This window comes from Nestor notabilis, unplaced genomic scaffold (assembly GCF_000696875.1).
Source record: "Nestor notabilis isolate BGI_N333 unplaced genomic scaffold, ASM69687v1 scaffold13591, whole genome shotgun sequence".
Taxonomy (NCBI): domain Eukaryota; kingdom Metazoa; phylum Chordata; class Aves; order Psittaciformes; family Psittacidae; genus Nestor; species Nestor notabilis.
Genome location: NW_009914305.1, coordinates 1 through 15,034, shown reverse-complemented (window position 1 = coordinate 15,034; position 15,034 = coordinate 1).

Sequence of the window (15,034 nt, the reverse complement as noted above, 5' to 3'; positions counted from 1 at the left end):
CTCAAATTGTTCCCATTGCACGTCACTTGTGAATTAAAATGTTTTAGCTGGAAGTATTTCTCCAAATTTTAGATAACAAACAGGGTGAAAACACTCTTCAAGACTGAAAAGTCAGCATTACTCTGATTTTTTTTCTAATAAACATCTCTTTATTCACATGTGTTATGAACTGTAAAATCGATTCATTGATTGTAGCTAACAGCTGACTACTGTTCTTTGCATGCATGTACAGATCAGTCCCAACAACAATAACTGATCACATGTGTTTTAGTGTATGCTGCTTTGAACCTCTAGATGATAGCTCATGCACTTGATTACCTGCTACTGTTTGCTGCTTATTTATTTATTTATTTTTAATCTGCATTACTACAGTGGGTATAGCTGCATAATATGTCATGGTTTCAGCAAAATCTTCAGAACAATTTTCCCCTTTATATTTTTGTTTCCTGACTTAATGCCTTATTTTGCAGGAAAGAAAGAGGTTAAGCTTGGCAGACTATTCTAATTACCATGATTGAAGGTCTTCTACGGTTGACGGTTAATGCCTTTCTAGCAATTTAACCTAATATTAGCTGCTGATATGTAAATGATACATTTTCATTTGATATAAGAAAAAGAAATGATGTATGGTGTATCCAGGTCTACCTGAAGCCAACAGGTATGCTATCAATCTTCTAAAAGAGGAGATTAAAGAAAAAGCTTATTGACTGGAGACTGCAAACATTGCAGAAAAGTTACTTAGCAGTGGAAAGATACCTCAAGGAGCACAGCAAAAATTCTTAAGAGAAGAAAATGGAAGCTCACACTGGAAGTTAACAAGTTGAGTGTGCAAAGGAAATGAGGCTTGTAGTAAATGAAAGGACAGAAAATATATTTTGAGGGTATCAGAGGAAAGAGCTGTCCTGGAAAAGGAGAAAGAGAGAGGGAGCAAAAACAATAGTAGATAAAGCAGAGAAAGTGGATTTTCACATCTTTTGCATTATTTTCATCTTTAAAGAGCTGAGAATATAAACTTCCAGGCTCATAGACCCAAATATATAGATATACAAATATATACACAAATACATTTACAAATTCACTGTGTGAAATTAAAGGTTATTTCTGCCTTAATTCAAGTAGCATCTCCCCAGACAATGCCCAGTATAGTATACAAATGCATTTAAAATGAGACATGAGGCTATTCAGATCTAATCAGCCAGCAAAATCCAGACAGAGAAATTAAGACACAAATATGAAGAAAAAGGAAACTGGCAAGAGTCACAGATATATGGTCAGAAATAATACCCTGCTCTTTGAAAGGTACCAGGAAGCTATCCTTTTAAAGCAATCTCTGGACAGAGCACCCAAGTAGGAACATCTGTCTTCCAGTTTAATCTAGACAGAAAATGACGGGGAAACAGGAGTAGCATGACTGACTTCCATTTCTTTTGATAGACACAAAAGACTGAAGTGGCTCTTCTGCACTCCGTTAACAATCTATGCTACTGAGGCAAAAATAAGTTATGCCAAAAAAAGCAAAGAGAGAATATGTGCAAGACCTAAATTACACTGGTTTTGAACAAATCACCTACCAGCTTTCCATCCATACCAATCGGACCCTGGGATAATCAAAAGTCAAACAAAATGGAAAAGTTAAATCAGAGAAACACTGAAGATGAGGAAAAATATACAGACTTGGAGAATACTGTGGGCTTTAGAAGATTAATAACTCTATTTCAGCAGGTAAATGCAGTGCCTTAAAGACATTTTGAGAATGAAGGCACAAAAAGAAACAACAAAAGAAGCAGACCTAGGACAGAAATAACAAAAACAGTATGGTGGAAAGTAGCCAGGCAATAGCTGGTGTTTAACAAAAGACATGTTCAACATGCAATGAAGGAATTGCTAGTTTGGCAAATCACAATGACACAACATAATCAATCATATGAAATAATGCATCTGGCTTGTGTATTTTTCTTTAAATAACTGAGAAAATAAGTAGCCCATTTACTGAATGCTTTTATGACATAGTTGCAAGATGATAAGAACAAACACTTAAAATCTCATAACTAATTTGTATTAAATTAACATTATAATAGTTACGGTTAATAAGAAACTTCACCTCAGTGATAAATATTTCTGGCTATGCCCTGGCTAAGAAGTCTTATATCTTATCCCGATTTCTTTTTTTTATTCTCTTCAGAAACATGGAAATATCCTTGCTAATACTTTACAAGTTACTTGTTTCCTTCTGAGTCCAGTTATATGGATGCACATTCTAGAAAGGATTTAACATGGATGTATGTATGCTGTTGTAAGTCAATAACTGGTTCTGTATCAACTACATGTTTAGGTGGACAGAGGAGAGAGAAGAGCTGGATTAGAAGAGAAAGTTAGATTAATTTTAAATTTCATGTTTAATAGCTATGTCTTCTGACAAATGAACAGTCAAGTTACCTTTCACTGACAACGGAATAAAACCAAGCAGAGAAGTTGGCTGAAACTGAGAGCTCTCAGGTCCTTGCAACACACAAAAGGAACACTAGTTTATGCTTGCTGGAGAGAAGTTTTCTCTTGCATGCTGGCACTACAGCCAGACTTTTGCCCTGGAGCTTCACAGACACTCTCAAGACTACTTTCCCTGAGAACATGGCCCCTTAGGACAGATTGCTCATGCTGCTTGATTTGGATCACTGTTGCTGAGAAGACAGCACATAACATATGTGCTGATTTTATGTTGATCCATCTTATCTTGCTTGCTTTTTGCCCCCTTTCTGAGCACTACTTTGGTTTGCGAGCAAAACCCAAAGTGAAAGTTTACTCTAAGTCAGGTCTGCATGGGTTCTGCTGACCCCTTCACCTAGAAGTGCATATTCCTACCTTCTGCACTAATAAGTACTATAGCCATATGAATGAACCAGTTCAACCAGCTACTGAGAAAGCAATAAACACTATGAAAATGTGATCCCCCACCAATCTAGTGAGTTCCCTAGCTATCAGCCCTCTCCCAGCCTAGACTGTGGGCTTTGCCAAAGATTCCAGACAAACTTAGTATGGAAGAAGACATGTACTTTTTATGCAATTCATAATTTTTGGTTACATTCTTGGCTTTCTAAGAAGCTTGAGCACTAACTTACTTGTCAGATCAAATAACAAATTACTGTGTATAGGAAGCCCTGAAGGAGTAAACCTCCTTACCCTTTTTCCTCTCCAGCACTTGCTGTGGTTTCCAGTCACATCATAAGTAGATGATATGCTGGGAGTGTAAAGTGGGTCACCAGCATCTTCATTATCTGCATGACCACTAGCTTTTTATATGTGTTGATATCCTGGGAAAGTCTGTGACTGTTGGGATGACCTACAATATCTTTCAAAAGTTACCACTGAACCGTTCTTCCCTGGTATCCAATAAAACAAGGAACACTTTCCAGTGCATTAACACATTGGCTTTTGTTATTATGCTTCCTCAGTGCCTCTTGATCACACAAGTGCAGCACACATACATCACTTACTAATTTTCTCATAGGTATTTAGCAAATTTCTAAATATAGTACTATAAACATCAAAAATCAGACTACAAATTATTAGATTTTCTAGATTTTTCTAGCACTGTACTACAGGATATTTATCTAGTAATATTAACACACAGTCTGCTGCAGGTGCAAAAATGAAGGCAGAGCTGAATACTGGTTATGAATACACTTACCTCTAGAAAGCAAACTCCAGATATTAACAGATTATATAACGTTCCCCAGTGGGCTGTGTGGGTCAACAGCTAAGTTTAACTGATCAGTCTGCTGCAAGCTTAGACCAAAAGATAGAATTATTCTTATAATGAATACATAAAGTAAAGAATTATGAAAGTATTTGTAGAAGGAAAATTCATTACAGGGTCAAACTGTTGGTTTAGAGGGACTAGCCAACAGCTCTTATATCTTTATCAGTGATTGTATTTTGCATTTAAATACAGTTCAGGGAAAGTTTCTTTATCATAGAAAAAAAGAATACTATTTGTGCTCCCTTACAATAGTAGGTATTGTAACTACTGTTAAATTTTTTGCTTGTTCTTTATCCATGCTACATAATTTCTGCATTTGAGTTAAAGGACTGTTTGTAGCATCCTGAACAGTCTCAGTAAAGAAGAATCAGAAATTCCCAGTAGAGGGAAGATAAGTACCTGCTAACAGTGGAAGATAATAGGAATTCTATTTGTATCAGGACTATTTAGTCTGAAGTCTGGGAAAGTCTTCTGGGATTTGCTTTGTAGAAGAGCAGAAAAAAAGAGAAATTTGCTTGAAATATATGGGAGAAAAATAAATGTCTGGAGATAAGAGCTCATTACTGTGAAAATTAATAATATTCTTTCATTATAAAAATACTAAATCTTTAACAACAAAACACTGTAATTTCCTTCTTTGTAGTGTTGCAAAAAGAGAGAAAATGTTTTGGGTTTTTTTTAATGGAAAATTAACTTCCGTAGTTGATACAGGATAAGTGGGTAAGAGCAGCCAAAATAAGGTTACTTCAGGAGTGAGCATCTGTGTGAGGCTTAGTTGCCAGCTGGGATTAAACTTCAACACTGGATATTTACTTACAGTATTACATTCACTTTTTTTCCACGATCCTCAATGGTGAAGACCCTTGTATGGTAGATTTTTTTTTAATTTTATTTTTATTTTTTTCAAATAATACCCAACTATTTACTTAGCACCACCTACCTATCTAATAACCCTAGTATAGACAGAGACCACACATGGGAGGATGGTGAATACAAATGCCATTTTGGTCTGTTTCTTTTAAAAGTAGCTTCCCTGCTTCAAGAATACTGTAAATATAACGTTTCTAAATGAGCCATATTTTTAGTCAGATTTTGAATGCTACACCAAATCAGTCATTTTCCATGTAAACAGTATCTTTTTACATGTGGGTTAATCTGGAGGTGAATATTTTAAGGATTTTGGGTATTATTGTTGTTAGAAATTGAATACGTAAGCAAACGCATCAGAAAACTTGAGAATGTTCCTGTCAAAAAGCCATTATTATTACTTTAGGTAGTTTTAATGCAATATTCATTTCTTCAGAAAATTTGGAGTGAAAAGTGAAGATAAGAAAACATATCACATATTGAAATCTACTATGTGATAAAGGAATCCTCCAGCGGAAGGAAAAGAGGATATTCTTACTCTTAAATTCTCCATTCATCCTTCAGTGGTTCTTTTTTATTTAAGGAATACTCATCAAAAGCATGTTCTGAACCAAAAGATACATAACAACCAGAAATCAGACATCACTTCTTTATAAAATGCAGACCACCCTCTACTTAAAGAAGGGGTTTTGAGTTTTGTCTTTAAATAAAATGGATTGGCATATTTGACAGTGCATAATCTTGGTAGGTTTATATTCATTGAAAGCATGCAGATAAATCTGTGGCAAACACAATCTTTGTGGAAAGAATGAGGCAAAATTTTGACATGGTAAATTACTCCAGTTGTAGTCATGTATAAATATATCACAAGTAGGCCAATTATCAGCTCCAAAACCATAGTAATTTCTCTAACTTTGACGACTTACTGTTATACCAGCTTATTTGGTGTGAAATCAAATATTTTGAAAAAAATTCTCTCTCCCCGTGTAGATCATAGGTGTTTGAAATGCTTTACATACACAAAATCACTATAGAAAGACCTCTATTTCTAAGAGAGAGACATGAATACAGAAAACCAAACAGAGCCCCAGTAACACTATGCTAGATTGTATTTCAATTTACTGGAAATTTAATGGCACAAATAAGTGGCTGAGGTTATTCCAACATTTCTGAAGGCCAGTGCTGGCCCTACAAATAAAGCTAGTGACACATAAAAATGCCATAGCTGAAGATGGCAAGCATACAAGTATTTTCTGGACTCAGTTTGTAATGCGCTGAATTAAAAGCAAGTTTACATATTGACTTTAATAAAAGTGTGATTTGGCACTCGGTTGTAAAAAATAAACAAATAAATAAGAAAAAACACATTTTAAGTTATTCCCAAGTATCATTTTTCTTTTTTTAAATCTTTTAGACCACACATTTGGCAGTTTTAAGATAACGTTAATATAGATTATTGCAGCAGCATTTCAGAATTCAGAAACTCTTATCCTGACAAAATTCTGACACTGAATTATTCCATATTTCTAAACAATCTACGGTAAGCTTGATTGTTAAATTGTTGCTTGCAGCTGCCTGAAAATCTCTTATGTCAATACGTATACAATAGGACATTTAAAGAAAGCAGGAATCTAGCTTTTCAGCAGCTGTATGAGCTGTGTACCACTTACTATGTCAGGCTGAGTTTAAAAATACTTATGTGGAGGGAAAAAAAAAATAAAAAAGGAATAGAAAGTCTTTCTCAAACAGCAGGTTTGCAGGTCATCTCCACTAAGTTCAGGTAGTGAATGTGTCTCAGAGAGAAGACACATTGCCTTTTCAAATCACCCATTTTAGTTCACGACTGATAAAAGATTAAATCCCCACAACCTTCAGGTTTCCTTATCATGATACCATTAAAATGATGGGTCTCCATCTCTATTTTTTTGTCTCCTTTGTTTAATTACAGGTTTATCAAGGCTGACTTTAATTAGATGTAACATAGTATTCCTAGCAAGGATATATAATACCTAGCAAGTCTAATGAGATTTCTTTTTAGTGAAGTTTTGTTTGAGCTTATGTGGGCAAATGAGTATGATAAGCTCATCAGCTAGTTAATTTTTTCCTACTGATGAAATTCATTGGTTCCATTAGTTCTTTTTTAATGACTGAAAGTGATTGCTGTTAAGAGCAATATGAGCAAACAGCCCGGGTACAGAAGTCACTTGCTGAAAGCCTCGGAGAAAAAAGTGCACTAAATCAACCTGAAACAAGTCTCTCTGGCCAACAATCAGGATATCACTGGAAAAAAACTCCAACTTATCAGGATTATTTGGGTTGGAGAAAACTGCTGTGAAAAAAAATGAACTACGAGATGAGCTGAGCTTGCTGTCTAAAACCTCTTTACCAAAAAAATCAAAATTGCTGACAAATAAAACACTGCAAGGTTCTTTCTTCCCTTAAATAGTTTCTATTTGCCACTATGCAAGACATAAAACTCAACTATGTGGGTCATCACTTGGAGATTGCAAAGTAAGTATAAACGTATTCCGAGGTAGGGATATAGTTTTAAATTAATTTAAAAAACAATAAAAAAAAAAATTCCAAACCAAAAACTCCCAGCATTGTTAGGCTGCTTGATCTTCTTGACCGCAACTCTGGATCGTGTCTGAACTGCTAAAGATCTCATTCAGCCCCTTCCCAATACTCCTTTTTTATTTCAATGGAAAAACTACATTCAGTTAAAAAACAACAAACAAACCAAAACCTAAAACAAACAAAAAAAAAACCCCACCAAAACCAAAAATCCAACAGAAAACAAAACAAACAAGAAATAAAACAACCAACCAAGTTCATTCTTAAGCCCTTAATAGCCTCATCCTGTAATTCCAGTTATGTCTCATTTGGTTGCAAGCCACGTATCAACTCTCTCATCAAAAACTCCTACAAAATTACCTGTCAAGCCAACAAGGCTCTCAAAGCATACCGTAGAAGCACAGAAGAGCCTCAAAAGCAAGGTCCTGGTAAAACCTGGAGAATGAATAGCAGCACCATGATTAAGGCTGCAGACTATGTCTCCACCAGCCAGAAAAGCTATACTAGGTTCTCAGTGTTGAGACTTCAGTCCACGAGCATAAAGGTAATCAGAAGTTATTCCAATTTGTATTTTAAGCCACTTGTCAAGTGTAGTGCCTTCAGTACAGAGAAATACGCAGCGTGCACATATAAAGCAATAAGCCAATGTTAATTGTGAGCTGCCAAGCAGAACTGGCAGGAATCTTACACATATTTTGCTGTTCTTGTTACAGAAAAGAAAATGTTTGCGTTTTTTCATACTTTTTTTCTTTCTTTGAATTTCAAGAAAAAAAAGGACAGGTGACCTGAAGCTATGAATTTCATGAAGTGGCTCTAGTGTCCATATGAGCCTAAATCTGATGATGGAAGTCATCAGTAACAGAAGAAGATGAAAGATGAGTGACAGTTTAAGGATTCCAAAATAAACCAGAAACATCAGGTACAACTTCCAGTACTTTCCTTGAAGTATCATCACTCTAGGTTACGAGACTCCTAGCAGGTAGCCCTTCATGAAGTCTGAATACTCAAACAGTTCCTTTGCAACTGTAAGAATGGACTGGTTACGTGTTGAAGTAATCAGTTTGGAGAAAGAAAGATTTTTCAGAGTTTGGCTATTCAGAGGATGGCTGAACTACAAAAGAAGCACTGCATATGGTAACAATAAGGGAGTACAAAGAGTTCTATGCAAGAAAAATTATAGTCACAGCTTTTCAGAAGCATATTTCACAGCTGAAAAATAATTGCTGAGATACTTTTTATATTTATAGTTTCTGCAGGAAATCTGACAGACCATTTCTTGTGGTGCAGATGCTTTTTTGAGTATCTGAGCACTGTCACTGCTCTTGCTGCTGAAATATGTATGTAAACAACCATGAGAAAAATTGGGCAAATCTAAGTTGGATAAAAGATATAGGCAGACATCCTTCTATTTATTATGGTCAACATTGCACACGTAGCAAATATATAGGGAAAAAGGGCCAAGTATGAATGTGAACCCCAAACTGTGAGGCACCCTGGTTGTCTTCATACATCAGGCTAGCAAAAAGATTATATCCAGACAGACACTTTTTTCTCCCAGTAGTCTGTACATCTCATCAACATCTGCAACATTCATAAAGTCACATCTGTACGACAAATTAATGCAAAGGGTAACTACTGTTAGCCCCAGAAAGAGGAAGAGCATCATAGTTCATGTTATAGTCAAGAATGGAGTCATGCGGACTGTTTTGATTTGATTGATTTTAAATAGATTATTTACCACTGACTAACACTGTTTGCAACTCCAACTATGAAATACTTAACTGATACTCAGAAACTTCTTCAGGGAAAAAAAAAAAGGAAAAGAAAAATAAGAAAAAGAAAATTGTCCAACCTTGGTAAACTATGTACGGTACAGTGAGTTGAGACACAGCACATTGTAACTGCCTGCTGTTAAAAAATGAACTGTATTGAAATTGTAATCTTAAAGTGCTTACCCCCATATGCCTCACCCATCCATAAAAACAATCTTCTGAAGGATTGCAGAAGTATGTGTTTCCATAAAAATACTTCATTATGCTACTGAATTCCAGCATAACTTAGCAAGTACTTGAACATGGGGAACATACACTAGAGACCAGAGAGAAATCTCCTACATTCTACCTAAAATTTCTCATTTCTCCTGAAGAAACTGAAACTCCTGTATCAGTAAATAGAAAACACATGGGTAATTCATCAACGCCGGCATCACTGTGTGAATATATTTGATGTGGTTGGTGCCATGTTGATGAGAAAACAATAAACTGTGAAAAATGTCACTTCTCAAAAATTAGCTGGCTAGCATTCAGTGGGAGATAAACTGTTGTAACAGCTGTGGCATGATGACTTTGATGAATTAGCTTTTTGTTCTCCTGGAATAATTCTGAAGAATCTGTCTCCTCTTAATACTGTGGAAGTGAATCCATTTGCTCACTGAAGCCCTACTGAAGAACAATCTTGTTATATATGTTTTGATGGCTTTATAGAATATGGAAAAAAAAATCCACGTCACTTCTTTCAGTCAATCTCTTTTTTGGTTTCCACACATCTTCCCTTTTCAGAGGGAATAAGGTCCTTGAGGAAAAATAAAAAGACCATCTTTTGGTGAATAATACAGTAGCAAAGAGAAATAACCTGCAGAGGCCAATTTTTGACCTTCCCTCAATGGAATCGTCAGCTCTGGAAGATTAGCAAAACTCAAGAGCAGGTGTGTAAATTGATTTTTGCTCCATTAGGGCAGAACAACCTGATCATCACACTCCTTTCATCTGTGTATAGAAGCAGTGTTTTGAATGGGAGTCCCAGGGGATTAATTTAAAAATACAGCTGCCATAAAGATACTTCATTTTTGACTTTTGTCAGAGCGGATACATCTCCATAAAAAAGGAGAAGGATTTAGAACAAAATTGAGACCCAAGGTACTGAAGTGTTTATAAGTAAACATATAGATAAATCCCCCAATCTCTTCCAACTATCATATGGTTGAAGAAAGCTTTGTTTTGAAGAATTCTGGGATAACCAAAATGCCAATGGTCATACCTAGCCCTGATCTATAAATGCAGTATTTCCATCTGGGATACAACATAAGAAAAACAAAAAATAAGCTTGTACAGATGAACTGTGTTAAACACCAAAGCAGGTGCTTTCAGCTATGCACTGCCATATGTGCTGAAATGCTGGAATATAAAATCCTGCACATGCAAGCCCATTCAGATACTTCTGCCATGCACCTACCGGATTTGAAAGGCACAAATATGCATGAAACTAGTTTAAAGGCACTACTGTTGTCTTAAACATGCTATAACCTAAACTATTCATTAGAAGTTGATGGTGCTGCACAAACTCTGTCCCCTCTAAAATGAGTTGGAACCAGTAATTCTTAAAAAGCATAGCTAATCATGAAAAATTATATGAAGCACACTTTAAAAGATTGTTTCATTCCAGGAAAGAAAGCAGAATTCAGGGATGCTTTACAACCTTTTTCATTCTTTCTTCCTGAAATGTTTCTCTATATAGTTTTTAATGAGGCACCACCTGTTCTATTTCCCCAGTTTAACAGGAAATGAGGGATGTAGCAATGAAAAAATTTTTATTTTAAGAAAAGACTATTTCCAGTCCTTGAAATCTTCACATAAACCTTGTCTTGATCAGAACCTAAAACTTGGTTTCCAGAAGGAACATCTATTACTGTGACTATGAAAACAAAATCATTAAGCATGTAATAACAAAGATTATAAATTGCATAAAGTGCTCAGACAGGCGTACATCATCTTTATTTGCAAGTCTGTCCTTTTACTAGTTATGCTACTTTAACTGGGGAGCTGAATGCTACCTCCTTTACTTCCTTAATGCCCTGTCCCGCCAACCTCAGACACCAGCTCTAATTGCCTTTCAAGCAAACCCCTGGGCACTGTAATTCAAATGCAAGGTATTACATCTGGAAGTTCATGAGAAGGTTGAAAGTAGCTACTGAGAGGATGCTGAAAGAATCTTGTCATTTTGATTCTCAACAGCAGTGCTGCTTCAAACTACTTCTGCAGGTTTTGTTTGGGTTTTTTTTTTAGGTGAAAGGATATATACAGGCCCAACTTCCAAACAACTTCTCGTGACAAATGAAATTTATGTGAAAAGAAGCAGAATTTCTGTGGGGGGTTTTGGGTTGTTTTGAATTTTGGGGTTTTTTGTTTGGTTGGTTGGTTGGTTTGTTTGTTTTTGTGTGTGTGTGTTTTTGGTTGTTTTGTTGTTGTGGGGATTTTTTGGGGTGTGTGTGAGGGTGGTCAGTTCATTTGTTTTGGCGTGTTTGGGGTTTTTTTACGTTGGAGAACAAAAGCTCATCTTCCTATTGAGTTGGTGACTGGTTTTTGCCTCAAGTTATTCAGGAAAAGCTACTAAGTTTCTCCATTCTCATACATCTGCTTTCTGAACTTGCCAATCAAGAAACAAATTCAGAGATCTTTCTATTTTGATTCTGAAAACCTCTTTTAACTACAAGTAGAGCCAGTGTCTCATTGCACAGTCAAAAAGAAGACCTTCCTTCTTCCTTGACAACTGCTGCACAAACAGAAATAAGCAAACTCAGCCAACAAAACATTTAACCAAGGAAACAAAAGTTACTGAAATCAGATTGTATAGAATATGGGCTACCCCTCCTCCAGCCAAGAAAACTTTCAAAGCCAAATATTTCATACCTGTGCTTTTCTGAACCATTTTCCAGCAAATCTCACACTCCTCTCACCTGTTTTCTAGTTTCTGTCAGATTATGCAAGGTAAATTGAAGTTCACCAGAGCTGAGCAGGTGAATCCAAAGACAGAATATAGTTTGGTGAAACAGCTTTTAAAATCCTAAAGCATTTACCAATCTCACCAGTTCATTTAATCTTAAAATCTCTAGACTATTCTTTTAAGTTTTGTGGATCCACCCATGAATACAACCAAATAAAACTTCCTCATTACTTTCTTCTGACATAACTGGCTTTCAAGATTATAAAAGGATTTCTGCACAAGCTGGTGACAGCATGAAGAACAAAAATGTGTTTCTTTGCATTCCCATCTAGGGAGAAACAATTTGTATGTGATGGCAATACCAGATTACAATTTACGTACCCTAAAGGCAGAGACCTAAAATGCGAGATCTCCTATCATATGCAGAATGGATTAAAAAAAAATCAGGATAATTGATCCACATAGCTGGAAGTGGAAATGTTGAGGTCTTTTTGTCTTCAGAGACTGGCTAATCAGTCAGACTACCTGAACAAAAATCACGGGCTTCACTCTGGAGTATTCTTATTTAAAAAAAAAAGGAACCTACACTTGCATTTTTTCGATGTCTAGGAATACAAACACTGCATTATGCATGACAAAAATTGCTTAAGTGCTGTATGTTACTCTCGGTATTTTTGGAGCACTTTCTTTCAACCTTCACTCTCACCTATGGAAAACTGTACATTGTTAACATCACCCTCTGAAATTAAATGTAAATTGCAAACTAAGATCATTCCAACTGCTTGAGGCCAAAACCTCAATATGCATGTGTAATACTACTGAACTTAAAACATGGATGTCAGTGTAAGCCCTAAACTCCAGTATAGTGATACAACTTCCGTTTCACAAAAATCTGTGTACCGAGAAATAAAGAACTTCCTTAACAACTGCTATTTGTTTCCTATTCTTTTCCTCTGCATACATGCTGGTTCCACTTTGCCCTGTTGTAGTAAGTAATTCTTATTCTGGGCATGGCTTCTCTGAGTAAGTGCTGTTCAACATGAACTGAAGTAGAAGAAGCTACCTTTATTTTTCTTAGCTTAGTTGTAATTGATCTGGTAAAATGAAGAACTGTTATAGAAAGAACAGTGTGACTACTAACAATTTCCAATTTTTTCCTTGTTTTACTTCACTTGCTAAGATTTCCAACTTTCCAAGCAGGAGCTAACAACAGTTTATTTTGGTAAGAATATCATGTGGCAGCAAGAAACCAATTTTTACATTAAAAATGTAATATTCTTTTCAACTGATAAGTGTTCATCTGCATGACTGTTTTGAGTCATACTCCTTTTGTGAGGGAAAGCAGCAAAGGGTTAAATTCCTCTCATACTGGAAATAGTTATCATGAACGTGTACAAAATAATCTAAAAAAAAATCTTAACTCAATGGTCCTCTGTTAGATTATCAGTACTGTGCAGATCTCAATATTAGCAAATAAGTTAATTGCTTTGCCTTAAGCCAAAGAGGAAAAAAGTTTCGTGAGGGTGATTTATGATCTGTATCCTACACAGTCACAGGAAAACTTCCAATTGACATTCCACACTACTTGTATAAGTCTTTCCTACCAGACAAGCATGTTTGCTGTTAGAAACTGCCTTACCTAATCTTTATTTCAAGATGCACACATATAGCTGAGGAAACAAAAATAAGGGCAGTCCAAACACCACCCTAGTATTTTCCTTGTGATGCAAGAGGCGAGATGCACACTCAATGTGCTCATCCCAAAGATTGTCAGGAATGGAGAAAACGTATTTTAAGGCTTTGTTGTACCAGCTAAGTTCTGGCATTGAAAAAGAAACTCAAAATAGAGCTGAGAACCTTATTAGCTTGACAAACACTAGCCAGATCATTTCTGGTGTAATTACTGGATGATGCTAAGCAGTGTGGGGCTTGCTATAGGCATATGAAAGAACTTTTTGATTTCCAGTAGGGAAAAAGTTCATTATTCAGCTTTATAAGAAGAACCAGTTCAGGAGCCTGTCTGCTCCAGATGTTCCCCTCCTCGTATGGCCTCTCTCATAAATGGGAACTGAAGACTAACTGCAGGAGGAAGCAGGCATGCAAACAGCCTTGGAGAAAACACTTCCACCCTGCACTCTCCGGAAATCACAGAATCCAGCCACCCAGTCTAGTGATTTAGGAACAAGTTTCTTCAATGAAATTTTATACCCCTTGACCTTAGCTAGGTTTAACAACACACTTAAATTCCCACATTGGAATATTCATCTTGGAGCCGTATGGGTAGTAAAGTTTTACATATCTTTCAGCTAAATCATAAGTCCGAATGAAAAAAACAGTGTGGAAATGACACATCATGTTTGCAACCCTCCTTCAAGGTGAAGGAATTGATGACTTCAGAATTTTATAGGATGCTTTGGGCCTTCCCTTCCCATTTTCAACAGATATAAATAGTGATTAAATACAGGATTTCTTCTGTAAGTGATTTAACCTTTTCTTTGAATCTCAAAACTTCTTGTGAGAAAGTGACAGCTCAAGCAAATTGCAAGAGTCATTTTTAACTGTCACTGTTTACTCACTCTACATCCATGTGCAATTGTCAAACACTAATTGAAAAACAAGGCCTAGAATTCCAATTCCTTTGGAACACAAAATTTTGCTCCAAGGTAGTTTGTTTCATAAATACAGCTGTTATTATTATTATTGTTAATTTATTATAGAAAAGAGGAGGGCAATTTTTAAAGAGAAAAACACTGAAAAAAAGACATTTAATTGTTAAATTACACCTATCCTATCTATCTGCCGTCAGCTATCATTCTGTATTTATCTGATATATGGGGTTGTATTATTTTGAACTGACAACAGCTGTGAATCTAAACTACACTGATCCACACTAGCCCACAGTATCCTAGTGTCATGTGTTCAGTTCTCATCACACACTGACATCTAGAGAGTGCTATGCAGAGATGTGAATTTTGCAATAGAGTTCTCTGTCCATGAATCCAAGATGGAAATTGCTTTAAAGATTGTCTTGGTAGATTCAGCATATGGTAACAATTGTCTGTATTGCCAATGATACATTGAGGTTATCTATAACAATGTTGTCTTATTATATATATA